This window comes from Xenopus tropicalis, chromosome 7 (assembly GCF_000004195.4).
Source record: "Xenopus tropicalis strain Nigerian chromosome 7, UCB_Xtro_10.0, whole genome shotgun sequence".
Classification (NCBI taxonomy): domain Eukaryota; kingdom Metazoa; phylum Chordata; class Amphibia; order Anura; family Pipidae; genus Xenopus; species Xenopus tropicalis.
In genome coordinates, this window is record NC_030683.2 from 23,695,298 (window position 1) to 23,712,400 (window position 17,103).

A 17,103-nucleotide genomic window follows, 5' to 3' on the forward strand; every position below is an offset into this window, starting at 1 on the left:
AGGTACCCAGGCAGAGTACCCACAGACAACAGGCATGTTCAGGGAATGAGGGGCTTTCTACCCAAACACTTTGTGGGTATTCAGTGGGCACCCTAGCCCATGCTGGACTCTAGCTGAAGGTAAGATTTATGGAGGATGCATATTTGCTCTCCTAAATAAACCTAAGGGACAACTTACATCTCAGCTAGGGAAAGATTTAAGATAAAAACCTAGCTGTGCTACTTACTTTGCTATTAAAATTCAAAGATGCCCACCACCCAGTCATCTTTGATTTTGATAGTGAAGTAAGTAGCACAGCGAAGTAGAAACAAGAGGGGGGGCAGAGCGGGGAGCAGCAGTGGCTGGGTGATAGGCCCTTAGGTGGCTGAGTGGTAGGCACTTAGGTGGCTGGGTGGTAGGCACGTAGGTGACTGGGTGGTAGGCCCTTAGGTGGCTAGGAGGTGGGCACTTAGGTGGCTAGGTGTTGGGCTCTTGAGTCGGGTACCCAGTGGGCCCTGGGTACCCCAGTCCCACTCTGCTGAGCTCTATATAACCCTACACAGTGAGAGTATTCCAGTTCTACACTGGAATACCCAGCCATCTTTGATTTTTAATAGCAAAGTAAGTAGCACAGCAAAGTGGAAACCACAGTGACTGAGGGCAGAGCAGGGAGCAGCAGTGGCTGGGTGGTAGTCACTTAGGTGGCTGGGTGGTAGGCACTTAGGTGGCAGGCTGGTAGGCCCTTTGGTGGCTAAGTGGTAGGCACTTAGGTGGCTGGGTGGTAGGCACTTAGGTGGCAGGCTGGTAGGCCCTTTGGTGGCTAAGTGGTTGGCCCTTAGGTGGCTGAGTGGTTGGCACTTAGGTGGCAGGCTGGTAGGCCCTTTGGTGGCTAAGTGGTTGGCCCTTAGGTGGCTGAGTGGTTGGCCCTTAGGTGGCTGGGTGGTAGACCCTTAGGTGGCTGCGTGGTGGACTCTTAAGTCTGGTACCCAGTGGGCCCTGGGTACCCCAGTCCTACTCTGCTGAGCTCTATAAAACCCTACACAGTAAGATTACAATGTTTCATAAAAACGTATTTAGGATCTCAAGTCATTAGTGCTCTTTGGACCTTTATTAAAATAAATTTCCCCTTTTCAACACTCATTAAATGTCAGTTCTGTAGCTCGGAGAGTCATGGAGAGCAAGTTTTTTTTCTCGCTAAAAGAACACATGCACCATGCTGATCCTAAGAGAAGCCGGCCTCATCAACTTGCTGTATGAAGCTCGGTGCTAAGGGATTGACAAGAGACTTCGGAACAGCATTTAGCACTTTGCTGACCTTGACTCCACCTTGCAGGGCTCCTTCTGGAACCGAGATATTTTCGAGCCATTTTCAAGTGATTTTTATTTTCCTCTCCGGAGAATAAAACAGTTGATTGACCATCAATGTTCAGCCAAACTCTTTTGCGGAAAGAGATCCTGTTGACTGACTTTTGCAATAAATCAAACTCACAAACTTTTTTTTATTATCATTTTTGTATTATGGCCTTTTATTTGTGGTTGGGTGGAAATACTGTATGTACTAATATAGTGGTAAGCACTTCAGCTTTAATCTATATGTATTATAAACTGCTCAAATGAGCACATTGCCCAACAGTTCTGCATCGGTGTTATGGAAATTGCTTGAACATGAAGGTTATTGGTCACTGTACATTGTATAGCAATAGGCATTGTTTCTGGGCTAAAATGTAGACATTTGAGTGACGCAGACTTACATATACAGTATATCATACATCATATATAAATTATAAGCATATATAAGAACCCTGTAGGCTATGGACTGAGTTCTTTTATATAAACCACAGAACTCTGGGAAGCTGCTGTAAATGTGATAATTTATACACATAATTACAAATATTTACTATCAATATTTTGCCCTTATAATAGACCTTAGCTTGAAAAAGCTCTGTGCTAGAACTGCAATGCTTTCAATAACCGTACCCCCAACTGTTCAATAAAAGGATATTAGAAGTCACCGATCATATAAAAGCATGGGCTGCAGCCGGAGGTTCTTCGGGATAAATCACAGGACTCCAAGAAACAGTGGCAGATATTAGTGAAGGTCATTAGACTCGGGTTCATTGTTTTAAAAAGAGATCATTTATATTTGCAATAAAAACATATTTATTGTCTATTATTTTGCCCATAGAACTGACCTTATCTGGGGAAAAAAATAGTCAGTGCTGGAATGTAACAATGATAATAAATGTTTTTTTATAAGGGCGTTAAAGGACAAGATAAACCAACAATAAGGGGAGTGGCAATCTGTAGCCCTCATTGAATCCTATAGTCTAGCCCTCTGCCAAGAGGTGCCATCAGCTTGATACATGCACAAAACAGGATCATTTACAAATGCAGGCATAGGGGTTATGTAATAAAAGTTTGCCCAAAAGCAGTAACCCATAGCAACCAATCCGCACATAGAATTTACCTGTTTGAAACTGGGTTATGGGTTACTGCTACTGGGCAAACTTGCCTTTTTTAACATACTGTATGGGGGTTTGTGTGCAAAGTGCCATTTTGGACACAATTCACCATGGTTTTCTATCCATAATACATTTCCCATACAATCCTTCCTGTAGTCGTGGGATACATGGATTGGTGCCCGGTGCTACTGAGTCCAATACTCACTTGGGGGAGGGGCACATTTTGCAAATCAGACTCAATTGTTGAAGTAGGGATTGTGCCAATATAATGATGTCTGTGATTCTTTAGTTGCAAGTCTGCTGTGCCTATTGATGTAGTGGAAACTCTGGAACTACTGCCACATTCGGGGTGTTGGTAGGACTAGGGTACCCCTGTATCAGTAGGCACACCCACGCACGATTCATCAACAAAATGGACAAAAATGTTCTTGGTGCAAACATGTAAAAGTGCAAGGCATGTGTTTAGCTGCAAGCAAATTTATTGAATGGAGTCAATACGAGCAACTGAACCAAATTTTATGCAGCCACACTTGAGTCAGGCATTAATCAGTATCCATGTCAACTTGGGAGCACAGGCAAACAACCCCGCACCGTGCAGAACCCTGATGACTATTTTAAGGAAGAGGGCCAATGATCTGGTATTCAAGGTTAGGGATGAAGGTCAATAGGGGTCCCTTCTAAATCAGGGCTCCCAGTTTGTTGACCTTTCCTTGTCCTTTAATTAATACCCTTGTATTTCTCTAATTTAATTATACATATTTCATTATTACACCATTTTTTAGGCATAACATATTATATATGGGCCCATCTAAGAGTGTGACTCAGTAGCATTGCAATCAGAATGAGTTTCCCTCGTTGCAGTTACATCTGGTTCCCCTAACAGAATCGCCAACTTTGACTTTCTGACTGGGGTCATGCAGTTAAGGTGGACATACACGGTAAGATCTGCTCACTTGGCGAGACCACCAAGCAAGCGGATCTTCTGCCTACGGGTGGGCAATATCGGGCTAATTAGGTCGTTTAGTCAATCCGACTAATTTTCAAACCTGTCCGATCAACATCTGGCCGATTTCAGGCCAGATGTCGATCTGGCAGGCCCGTCATTCCTGCCCATACACGGACCGATAAACTGCCGAATCGGTCTAAGGGACCGATATCGGCAACTAGAATCGGCCCATGTATGGCCACCTTAAGGGCCGTGACAGACGGGGAGATTAATCGCCGCGAAACAAATCTCCCTTGTCACGGGCGACTAATCTCCCCGAAATGCCATCCCACCGGCTAGAATGTATGTAATGGGATGGCATATGCGGCGCAGTGATTTGCCAAAATCGCCAAAGTTGCCTTGAGAGGAAACTTCAGCAATTTCGGCGCCACGTATGCCATTCCACTGGTGATTTACATTCTAGCCGGTGGGATAGCATTTCAGGGAGATTTGTCGTGCGGCGACTAATCTCCCCGTCTGCCATGGCCCTTACAGTTCCTATTTGCCTATTCTAGGTGTTAAAACTAATGTTCCACCTCGATGTAACTGCTAGTCACATGGGGAAACAGATATGCAGGGGTTAATAGCTACTCATAGGCCACTTATACTATGGGGTAAGGGAACGCATGCCTTTAATGGAAGCCCGTGCAAAGCTGTGCTAGTCTAACTAGTTATGTCTGGGTTTAGGTATCTAATTCAGATTCAGGGAGGACTAGAGTACATTTATCTATAATAATAAGTTCGGAAGACAACACATTGCAGGTAATAGGAGCTTCCCGCTTGTTATTTTATGCCAGTCCATTTGTACGCGCCACACTCCATAATTACAAAAATCCAAGGTTGCGCCGACTGTCAAAATTGTCAAAAAACAAAAAAAACTGTAATCGTAAAAATGAAAATCCTTTAATCCCTAAATTTTGCATCCAGCCCTGATGAAAAGAACTGTGTTTGAGAGGAGTGAAATTAATCCCTCAAGAGGGAAATACCATTTCTGACATTCAGTCAATAAAAGTCCCGCACACATGTAGTAAGGATGCTGGCGGCACACAGAGGGGCCAATTAAAATGTTTACCTATTCTCTCAAAAATGTGTTGTTGGTTTTTTTTTAAAAGTCGCATCTCCGAGCATGTGTTTTATTCAAGCGCATTTCTATTCTTCCAATGATTTCTATTCACTGCCTTTTACAAAACACACATTAAGCGTAAGGCAAACCATGAGCTGCAGGAGGGCTCCCGTTACAGGCACAGACTGGCTGCTGCTCATAAATGCACCATGAAGTGGCCATTGAAGGGGTGGGTCACCTTTCATTTAATTTGAACCATCCTAAGCAACTTTTCAATTGGTCTTCATTATTTATTTCCTATAGTTTTTTAATTATTTGCCTTTTTCTTCAAACTCTTTGTAGGTTTCAAATGGGGGTCACTGACCCCGGCAACCAAAAAACTATTGCTCTGTGAGGCTACAATTTTATTGTTATTCTTACATTTTATAACTTTTTTTTTTTCTATTCAGTCCTTCTCCTGTTCATATATATTCACTCCCTGGTTGCTAACATAATTTGGACCCTAACAACTGCTGTTATAACTCAAAAGTGGAGATTCGCTGAACAAATATTAAAATAATTAAAAAACTACAAATAATAAAAAAATGAAGACCAATTGCAAATTGTCTCAGAATATTACTCTCTACGTCAGTGTTCCCCAACCAGTGACTGGGAAACAACATGTTGCTCACCAACCCCTTGGATGTTGCTCCTAGTGGCCTTAGAGAAGGTGCTTATTTTTGAATTTCTGGCTTTTGGGCAAGTTTTGGTTGCATAAAAACCATGTGTACTGCCAAACAGAACCTCCTGTAGGCTGCCAGTCCATACAGGGGCTACCAATAACCAATCACAGGCCTTATTTGGTACCCCAGGTACATTTTTCATGCTTATGTTGCTCTTTTTACATTTGAATGTGACTCACAGGTAAAAAAGGTTGGGGATCCCTGCTCTATATCATACTATAAGTTAACTCAAAGGTGAGCAACCCCTTTAATAGATACTGATAATGATAGTGTTAATATCTGGGCAGAATATCAGTGGTAAAGCAACCAATATGGCATTAAGGAGAAAAGACTGTGTGAAACAATATGGCGGCACTCTCTAATTACTACATGTATCTTGACCTGGGTTTTTTTCCAGTCAGTAAGCTGTACAGGTATGTACCTAAAATTGTTGCCTATTGACTTCAGTGCATCTTGCAAAGTTTCAACAATTCAGCAGTTTTGCAAATTTTTCAGTGAAGTGAAATGGGACAGATTCGCTCATTGGTGAGCCACACTCAGATGTAAAAAGTGTTGGGGAGCCACACAAGCATGAAATAAGTTCTTTGGGGGGTGGGGGGGAGGCTCTGCTTGGAGTAAAACTGTGTCTCTGGGCTTCCAAAACTTGCCTTGCAGAGCAATTTACACCTTTCACTTCCAGCATCTGCCATGGGCATAGCAATTTCCATTCTTCTAATTGGGAAGTGATGACAAATAGAGCAGGAACAGGACTGGAGTGGAGAAAGAACAGGACTGGAGTGGGAGCAGGATTGGAGGGGCAAGACCACAGGCACAAGAGCTGGGGATTAACCACAGTGGTTAAAGGAAAATTATACCCCAAAATGAATATTTAAACAATAGACAGTTTATATTATATTAAGCTGCCTATTAAAGAATCTTACCAAACTAGAATATATAAATCAGTAAATATTGCCCTTTTACATCCTTTACCTTTAGTGATGGGCTGTGTGTTGCTTTAGGCCAAGAAGTGGTGCAGAAGGAGGGTTTAAATAGGGCTCAGCTCTGATTGGCTGAGCCTAACAGACCTATAAGGCTTTTGGGATGAGATTGGATAGCCAGATATGCAAGTGAGAATAAATGAGCAGCCAACAGCCGGGAGGTTTGCTTGACTCCTTATACCCTTAGATCCCAAAGTTCTAATATATTTTGCGCTTACTGTATATACTCGAGTATAAGCCTAGTTTTTCAGCACCCAAAATGTGCTGAAAAAAGTCACCCTCGGCTTATACTCGAATTGGGTGCCATGGGTCCCTCTAGACTAGCACCCTCTCTCCTTTGTGTGCAACTTAGTCCACCTGCAACCAGACCCTCCAGTGCCCTGGCCTAGGGTCCCACTAGCAATACTTATTTCCCCTTACATCCCTCCGGGACTGGGTCTGCTGCCAGTTTGCCAATGTGCAATGAGCGTGGGGTAGTACTCATATTGTTTTTGTTGACCCTCTTCTCCGCTTACAGAGCTAGTTTACTGTTTTTTTTTTTAAATAAATATTGAAAAACATATACCCCACTGATGCCTCAATTAATGTAATTTTATTGGTATTTATTTTGATTATTAAAACTTAGCAGTAGCTGCTGCATTTCCCACCCTAGGCTTATACTCGAGCCAATAAATTTTTCCAGTTTTCTTAGGTAAAATTAGGTACTTCGGCTTATATTCGGATCGGCTTATACTCGAGTATATACGGTAATTGGTAAAAGAAGCAAATGATACAGACTATCAAGTAACCTGCATCAACCAATGAGCTGTTAATGGATCAAAGCTATTATAATAATGACATAAAGACAACACCTGGTCTCAATGTGCCTTTATGTTGACCAAAAACCCTGACATGGATTATACCAGAGGATGCACCCGATGGAGGCCTTATTCCTTTATATAGTCAAATGACGCCTTAAACCTGAGCCCTAATATCCTTATACATTTTCCACAGGGGGTTTGTCCTTCTATAAATATATATAAACCATGTGCATTTGCATAAACACTCAGCAGAACTAAGAAATGCTTTGTTTCAATGTAGATATTAGAAAGAAAAAAAGTTTCGCATTCGCTAAACTGTACAATGACCTTTAGAAAGAGACAAGGGAAGGAGTTTGTACTGATCCCTCCTGTTCGAAGGCAGACATTTCCATAAAAACAGATGTGTTCCACATAACATAAATCTTCGCGAATCCCAATGCCTCTGTAATAATGAGAGTGACCTTAAAGAAAAAATGGAAATGGGGGTAAGGTTGTCATTATGAAAAAAGCTTCCATCTACTGAAATATGACATATTTTAATAAAAAAATGGGTAATACAAAGAATATAAAAGGTAAAATAATCACCCAGGGATTTCTCTTCCCCTTCATGGAGCTCGATAGCACTTCTCTTCAACACTCTTACAGATGCGATTGAAATGACAATGTGATATTATTTGTTTATTGTCTCTCTTTTCCCATTATTATCTTTCAGTCATGTCAGCGCACTTTTACAGCTTAATATCTTATTGAATGGACGTCAGAGGAAAGGTATTTACAGGGAAAAGAACAAGGACCGGCCTAATAACGCCGAGCTGTTTGTTACAGGCATGTGAAGGAAGGAAACGGTACCTTGTGAATTGGTTTGTACACATTTCCCATCACATTGATAATTAAAGGTAAACTATACCCCCAGAATGAAAACTTAACCAACAAATAGTTTATATCATATTAAGTGGCCTATTAAAGAATCTCGCCAAACTGGAATATATATATCAGTAAAGTTTGCCCTTTTACATCCTATCCCTTGAGCCGCCATTAAGTGATGGGATGTGTGCTCCCTCAGAGATCAGCTGACAGGAAATAATGCAGCTCTAACTGTAACAGGAAGTAGTGTGGGAGCAAAAGGCAGAACTCTGCCCATTAATTGGCTGATGGGGCCTAGCATGTATGTGTGCCCTTGGCTTGTTTGTGTGCACTGTGAATCCTATGATCCCAGGGAATGGCCCTTAGTACTTAAAATGGCAATTTTCTATTTAGAATTACCCAATGGCACATACTACTAAAAAAGTACAATGAAGTTGGTTTATTAAGATGAAGCAAAGTTTTACTCATCTCATTTGTATCTCATATTTTATTGAGACCTACATTGTTTGGGGGTGAAGTTTTCCTTTAATGGCATTAATGTCATGCCCACATGCCATGTTGTATAGAGTGAAGAGATATAAGGGCTCATTACATTGACCCCAGATGCAAAAGTGCCCCCCTTAGTACTTGCAACTAGGGCCTTGCTTGGCATAGTTTGCATGGCATTCAGACTGAACAAGTTGTCCAAGACAAGATGACACTGCAACCTAGCGCCATATTGGAAACGTATGCGGAATGTTGTGCAAGTTAGGGGAGGGAAGGAGGCACGCCTAACTGCTCCCACCCATCTCTCGTGAATACATTGGTACTACAGGTCTCTGAGCTCCAAAATGAGTAAATTGCAAAAAGTGCAGGGCAGGGGGCAAAGTAGGGAAACCTTCACGGTTTGCACTTTGCATCCTGCCTTGCACTTTGACAACAATGACAATTTGCAGTTGGTCTTCAGTTTTTATGGTTATTTAATTATCTGCCTTTTAATTCCACCTTGAAATTTGCAAGATATTATTTATATATATATATATATATATATATATATATTTATTTATTTATTTATTTGTATATACATACACATACAGGGATATGAAGTCAAAATATGAACTGATGAAAAATTAAGAATTTAAACCTTAGCAAAGCAAGGAAATTCATCTTCTTCTGTACACTATAGGGTATATTTATCATGCTGTTTAAAAAGTGGAGTAAAACATTACTGGTGACTGGTTGCTCATAGCAGCCAATCAGATGCTTTGCTTTGGTTTTCTAACTGTTGAAATCTAATTGCTGATTGGTTGCCCTGGGCAACATCACCAGTAAATGCTTCCCTCCACTTTTTACACAACATGATAAATATACCACTATGAGTTGTAGCCAAATCCTTCCCCTAGCTGGTTCCTGAAGACTACAGGGAGCAATGTTTAGAGTTTTTGATTGCATTAAATTGCTAATATTTCTTACAACGTGATTGAAAACTGCAGCAAACTAATAAAACTGTAGGGCCCCAATTATTTATTCATGAACAAAAGTTGGTTCGTTCAGTGCTTGCAGGAACTTGAGTGGCAGGTTAGTATTACCATTAATTATGCAGTGAATTAACCAAATACAGTTACTGTATATAGTAGTTTTATTTCATATACATTTCACAACAATGTTGCCATTGACAGTTACCCCTAATATAACTGCATTTCGTGAGCCTTTATTTGTTTTTCTTGGCCTGAGTAATATTGAAGTGGAAGGTTGAATTTTCAAATATTGGGCCAGTGGCATAACTACAGGGCTCCAGCCTCCCCTCAAAAAAATCAATGGAGGAACCCGGTACACACTGTATGCCCCCCCCCCCCACCAACTGCAGAGTCTGCTTCCTCCCATAGTTGCGCCCCTGCACTGGGCCTGTGCTCCTGAATGCTGAGAACTACATCTACAATCTGGATTTCCTCTGCAGCCCCAAGTCGCCTTTTTGCTTTTGAGTTTGGCTTTTCAGTCTACTAAACATAAGCGGCCAAACCAACTCTGTATGCATTGCTGCCAGTGGTGACCCTGGGGCTGCTGCCTAAAACTAACAACTGCTCCATGCTTACAATTTTAGTGTCGGAGCAGGTACAGAGGGGACCACATCGCTAGTGCAGAGAGGGATATTGTGCTCTCTGCACTAGCCAATCCGAATTTTCACTTTTTTAAAACTTTAAAAACTGAAGGTGGCCCTACACGGGCCAATTCTAGCTGCCAATATCGGTCCCTTAGACCAATTCGGCAGCTTATCAGCCCATGTAGGGGCACTAATGGCAGGCCTGTGCGACTGACATCAGGCCTAAAATTGGGCAGATGTAGATCGGGCAGGTTTAAAAATTTAGTCGGATCGGGGACTCGTTGATGCGGTCCGCGAACTGACTGCACCCGTCATTCGATCGTTTGGCCCCAGGACCAAACAAACGAATTAGCCTGAATTAGCCCAATATTGCCCACCCATAGGATCTTAGCGTGTATGGCCACCTTTAAAGTTACCAGAGGCTTTTTGCTGCCCCTGATAACTGGCCGCTCCCTGCCACCTGAGGCAAGAGACCGGCCAGAAAGCAATGGAAAAAACGTAATGGCTGCTTATCAGGCCCGGATTTGTGGCAAGGCCCAGGCCTAGGGTGGCACAGATTTAGGGGCGGCATGGCACCCCAGCCACACTAACAATTTGCTCACATACGGAGCTATGGGGACCTAGGGCTGGGGCTCCCTTGGGCATGATAGATCTGTGGTCTGCACCCTGTAACCCACCATAGGGTGTAATCATAGCAGGAGCAACCAAAGGGCCAACCCTTTAGTAAAAGGGTTCTTTAACCATTGTCACTTAAGAATTAAATTATTTTTTTCTTTCTGGGTTTTTTTTTACATCTTAAATGTTAAAATTGATGTTTAAAACCTGGTTGCTGGGGGGTCTCTGAAACAAAATGCTTTTAATACAAAGTATTTGTGTGTATATGTATTTTTCCTTTGATTTATCCATTCTGTACCCCTCTGCACTTCTCAGCATTTCCCCATTCAGAACGACTACATGCTTGTTAAATGCATTAATTCAAATTAGTTAATTCAATAACCATAAAAAGCAAAACCATTTGCAAAGAAAAGAATTCCTTTCGAGCATTGGGAAATTGGAAAAAAAAAACCTGCATCTATCGTGTTAAGGGCCAACAATCAAAGCCGTGCCGGAATGAAGGGGGGGTGCTGGTTACCATCTCGGAGCAAGAGTGTTTTCTTTACAAGTATCTCTGGCAATAAAGAATATTTCTATGGAAATAATGGATCCCCGTTAAATTACATTTTAAAAGCTCCCTTTTTTTATAAACTTCATTTCAATAAAACCTCATTACTCATAGTCTAAGGAAGTTCATTAGCGGAAGATCACTTTGGAAAGAATTGAACTAACCAGCCTTTCTTCTCAGCAGTGAATTACATTATCTACTTCCTAGTTATTTAAGCTTTAAAATAAAAGATGTAAACGCTACAGTGACATCTTAAGATCATTGGTAAGGCAGGTCTTGCGTGCACACACGAAAAAAAATAAAAATGCCCAGCTGGTCTGGAGATAAAACAGATTGATAATTAGTTGCAAAATGTAACATTTCATCAGGAAGATTTTGAATAATCCAATTTATCTTTGTCAGATATGCAGCACATATTTTTCTTTGGAGACTCTTTGTTCTTTAACATAATATTATAATTTCTGCCTCCTAATTAAAGCAGCAGTCAGTTGGACCTTCCTTGATGTCGTGCTGCAGTTCGCAGTCTAACTATCCTGCGCAGGGTAAGGTGCCTGCCCTGAGCCACATGCCACCACTAACTACTGCGGTGCCTGCTGCCTGCATACCATCCTACTGAGGCTGGAACTAGTTTGATATTGATGAGATCAAAGATAGGCAGTTTGAAGGGAGGAGGGCTTCACTCTGCTGGTTAGTTTGAATGATTGAGGCCAGTGTATAGCAGCTGGGACCACAATTTCTTCTGCTCTCTCAAAGTATAAAGCCGCCCACCAGTGTGAGCTCCTACTGACTTTGGTTTCTAATTAACTGCTAAAAATGTATTGTCCCTCTTCCTTGCCTGAATGTAGTTGAGATAAGCTGGTAGTCAGCTTTATGTCCCTCGGTCGAGTCTCTCTCTGTTCCCCGGTGGGAAGGAAGGAAAAGTATAAATGAATTCTTTTTAATGGCTTGTAAAAGTTACAAACAGTTGAGCTGAACAAGAGTGGAGCATTAGCTGGGACAGCGCTAATAAACAGGAGTATGAGGAATGTGAATCTGAATTCTGATTGCTACAACCTGAAAGGTTCCGATACACAGGTTCAAAAATCTACTGGCTAAAGCCAAAATGGAATATAGAAACACAGCTCTGCACATGCATCCATGTTATCCAAGTTCTGATCAGTCCTTGGATGGACAAAGACTTGCACACTGGAGAATTAGCCAAATAAGCAGATGTCTGTTTGTGTGTGGACAGCTAATGGGTTCCTATAGACCAGGGATGCCCAACATTTTTTACTCATGAGCCACACTCAGATGTAAAGTGTAGGTGAGTTACACGAGCATGAAGAAAGGTCTTTGGGGGTGCCAAATAAGGGCTGTGATTGGCTATTTGGTAGCCCCATGTGGTTGTTGGCCTGCAGGAGGCTCTGCTTGGAGTAAAACTGTCTCCGTGCTTCCAAAACTTGTCTCCAAGCCAAAAATATAAAAATGGGCTCCTACATAGAGGACACTGAAAGCAACATAAAAGGGGGTGGTGAGCAACACAAGTAACTGATTGGGGATCACTGCTGTAGACCAAAGGTGGCTATAGAACTTGTCTTCTCTAAGAAAAGGCTAATAAAATGTATCCTTAGCTGGGGCCTGGTTCAACCATGCTCATTACATAAATAGACACTATTTACACAGTTAAACCAACCAATATAAGAATGAAATACACAATCATGCAGTAATGTCCAAGCATATTATGAGAATCCAATGTGTCCCAGTTATTAGACAACCCTCAGAAGGTGCTCAAAAATTACTATCCCAGGCAGGCATTCTTTTTTATTAGCCTGCGTTCATACAGTTTACAAGCAGTAGGTCTTAGAAAAAGCTATTATTATAAGTCCATAAGCTATTATCTGTAAAGAATGAGTATAAAAGAATAAAAGTATTCATACCAAAAACAGTGCCTTTGTAGGGCATAAAATCCAATCTCTCTTCTTTCCAGTAACTTTATCGTGCCAAGGAAATGGAAAAGGACCTCCCTTGTGCTTATTCAAGTCATGCCTCCAGATTATCTGAGATTTTTGGAGCATATCATTTTAAATTGATGAAAGAAAACCAAAAATATATAACCAATTAATTCTCCCTAATGCTGCCTTCGACTTTAATCGCCGAGAGGGGTTGTACACGCATGTGACCATACACATTAAGCTCTCTCACTCAGAGGTTCGTTCCCTCCTGACTGCCAGCTGGAATGAGCAAACGACTGCTGCTGTCAAACTGAATGATTAGGGGCATATTTATAAAGTTTTGCAAAATATTTCATTTTCATCCAGTAGTAAGAGCAATGTTTGTCTAGTAATCTATAGCAAAAATTAGCAAGGCCGGTGCTCCAGTTAGGACGAACTGCACCGGCCGGAGAGTACGCAAGTGAGCGTTCCTCCTCCTCCTTCAGCAGATTGAAAAGTAGAGTGAACTTTAACAAAACAAACGTCTTTTTCGCTCAAGCAGGCCCAGTAATCGCTGCAAAAACAGAAGGAAGGAAGAGGATCGCTCGCTTGCATTTATCCCCCAGGCCAGTGCTGTTTTCTCGAAACAGGAGCGATTTGAATCACTGGAGGGTGCCTAACATTTGTCCCATGTGACTTAGCCTTTCCTACTCCTTTAACTTTAAAGCTGGCCATACACATTCGGATATCAATCGTATGGTTTCATGCAAAAATCTAAAACTAACATTCAGGTTAAAATTGTAGGATAAACATAATCAAATCTGATGATGTTTTGGCCGCTGGGTAATTGACAGACAGCAATCGTACAAACGTCATGTCCTGGAAACACAATGTAGGTCACCCAGAAATATTTTCATACATGCACAGATATTAATGTTATCCGGCAGAAATTTTCTAACCTGTCCAATCGGTGAAATAACCAATCACCGTGTACGAAAATTGTCAGGATGCTAATTCAGAGCCCTAACATGGTCTGAAAAGTGAGTAGATGGCCAGCTTTAGCGGTTTAGTGCTGTTAGGCAGTAATATATTAAATAGTCTTAAGTTTGCTACTTTTCTAGTATACCATAGCAACCAATCAGAAAGCAGCATTCACTACTCAGCTATTTAGTCCATCTACTCTGCCTAATTCAAGACACAAAAAAACAAACCTGTACATCATTTGAATGAAGATCTCCCCTTTTCTTGGTTTCTGCTGGACTACTGGCTTGTCCTTTAGCCTCTCTGCTGCTGATCTTCTCTGTTTGACCTTCTGCTTTGTCTGCCCTTCTAGCTTCTGTGATGTTACTTTTTCAACCTTCTCTTTCTGACCGTAACCTCTGTCACACTGATGTTTGCTGCCTGCCTTGACCTCTGGCCTTTTTTCTGGTTTTAGACTTGCAGCCTGCCCTTAACTGTTGTTGTGCTGGTCTTTTGACTAATATCTAGTATAAATAAATCTAAAGCAACTGGACTTGTTAAGTAATCACTGAAGAGGTTTCACTACTCATCCGAGCAGCTAGCTTAGTTCTTGTGCTCCATGTGCTATTCTTCCCTAGTTCATCTATCTGTCTCCTAACTCCAACCAAAGAAGCTCCATCATCTTATTGAGTTATGTGATAATTAGCTTTATAAATTGCAAAATCTATGGTGACTACATTTGAAGCAATTGCATGAGTGCACCCAGCAAAATTTCCAAAATGTCCAGTTTGCACAACTTGGGAAGTATGTGGTTATTTGGTTGCATCCATCTGTAGGCCTTCTTCAAGTCTTTATACACAGTACTTTACCCAGACCTTGAATCACTTTATTGTACTGTATTGTCTTATAAGATTAAATGAAACCATTATTGGCTAAATTGTCGCATTGATACTTGAAACAAGATGCTCCATGGGGAGTCCTATGGGTGTGTCAGATACCAGTTCCGAGCCAGTTATTTACCCAAAAATACTCCCAGCCATTGTTAAGTGACTGAATGTATAACTAAACCTGGCACAATGTTTCTTTTTGAACATAAATCAAATGTATTTTTATGAGATGAAATGTATGCATTGGCGGGGAATATAATAATATAACCTATCAATCTCTTTTTAATTCATTGCAGAGCATAAGCGGAAACACTGTATATCTCGTGAGGATTACATACAAAGAAAATGACATAATGATGTGGAGAGGGCCTGCTAATAATAACCTAAAATCTGTTGGGAGTGGGAAAATGCTTGAAACATGACACATGAAGAAAGAGTTGATATGGTTTGCCCATAAAAGAAGACCTTGCAAATTGGAATAGAACTGTGGCTGGATCAATCCCAATGTAAAGATGGCCACACATGGAGAAAGTTGGTCATTTTTCAGCTGAACTGGCTGACTATTGCATTTTGTGTCATACTCTTGACAAACCATTTGGAATAAACATCAGGTCTCAGTGACTACAGTAAAAGGGCCGTTTGTTAATGCCACATGTTTGTGTCAGAGGTCACGAGGCAACGGGTGGAGACAAGGAGCGCAGTTCCCTCTTCTTGTTTTATAGGATCTTTTGACCAGCAGACTGAAGCAACAGCAGTGCTAGAAATATAAAAAGAAAAAGTGCTGTAACTAATGATGGTCACCTGAATTGCACACTCATTATTGTGTCTACTTCCCACCATGTCATATGGCCACCCAAAGCATGCCCGAGCACAACTGTACTAGTGCTTAGCAATAGGAATGATCCATGTGTATGTTAAATTTCTATATGCATCTAACCATACATGCACTGACTTACACAGGTAGTTTAGCTAGCTGTCTGACTGTCAGGGCCTGTACGGCACCTTGGTTGGGCAACTCTGCCTGACAATCACCCAATCCTACCCAATTTGAAAATATCATGGCTATAAATATGGATAACAAATGTGGTACAGGGTTGACTAGATCCTAAAGGAAGTTTATCTTTCCTGGCAGCTGCTTCAGCTGACACTATATTTCTGGCTATAGTGATCTGGATATGTCTGTATAGGGGGCAGCATGCTAACAAAGCTCTGAGGAGGCCAAAGTCACCATCATGACAAAAGTCAACTCTATTTTATTTGTTATTCCTGTTTGGAAATAATTTTTGGGTTCAAAAATTCTATGTCCAAATATTACCAAGAATTCAGATGGGAATCCAGATCTAAAATCTTGGAATGTAATAGTTTTAATTTATTTTATTGGTTATTCCTCTGCAGTGTGACTTATACTTAACTAACAATGCTTAACTAACAGATTACCCATTGAAGAATCTTACCAAACTGGAATATATATGTCAGTAAATATTGCCCTTTAACATCTTTTCCCTTGAGCCGCCATTTTGTAATGGTGTGTGTGCTCCCTCAGAGATCACCTGACAGGAAATAATGCAGCTGTAACAGGAAGTAGTGTGGAAGTAAAATACAGAATTTTGCCTGTTAATGGCTGATGGGGCCTAACATGTATGAGTGCCATTTTTTTGTGCGTGGGCATCATGAATCATATGATCCACAGTGGGTCAGCACTTAATTTTTCATTTAGGATTACCCAATAACACATACTACTAAAAAAAGTATATTGTCATGAAAACAGTTAATTTGGATGATGCAGAATTTTACATATGAGCTGTTTTATACAATATATTTTTTTGCAAATTAGTGTATTAAAAGAATAACATCACAAATGCAACATTTCAGGCCAACCATGTGCCCTTTATCAAGCCATATAAACACAACATGATTTGCTTTTGTTTCTTTAAGCCTTGGCTCTATTGATATATCAGGTGCTGTGTATTTATAGTAACTGTATCAATGGTTTTGGAGGCATCCCCTACAGGGGCTGAGCAATGGGGTATTTGTGTACTATATGGTACTATATTTTGTGTGTACATATTATGTTATATATATTAGTTATCTTAGATATCTTAATATCTGAAGTCAATGCTTTATAGTTAACATATTTTATGCAACCTAAACCTGTGCACTCTCCGGTGCAATTTGTTTCCATGACAAATGCCTTTGATTACAAATGCAGATTACTTCATGCTAATTAATATTTTCAAAAGTCCCCAAAGCTT

The 17,103-nt window shown here is 40.9% G+C and overlaps 1 long non-coding RNA gene across 1 annotated transcript; it reads left to right on the forward strand.

The window, feature by feature from the left end:
• The first annotated feature begins 9,228 nt into the window (after window positions 1-9,228).
• Window positions 9,229-15,470, forward strand: LOC116412434. Its single transcript, XR_004223694.1, has 2 exons — window positions 9,229-9,409; window positions 15,148-15,470. It is a non-coding gene; the product is annotated as an uncharacterized LOC116412434 (long non-coding RNA).
• The last annotated feature ends 1,633 nt before the right edge of the window (window positions 15,471-17,103 follow it).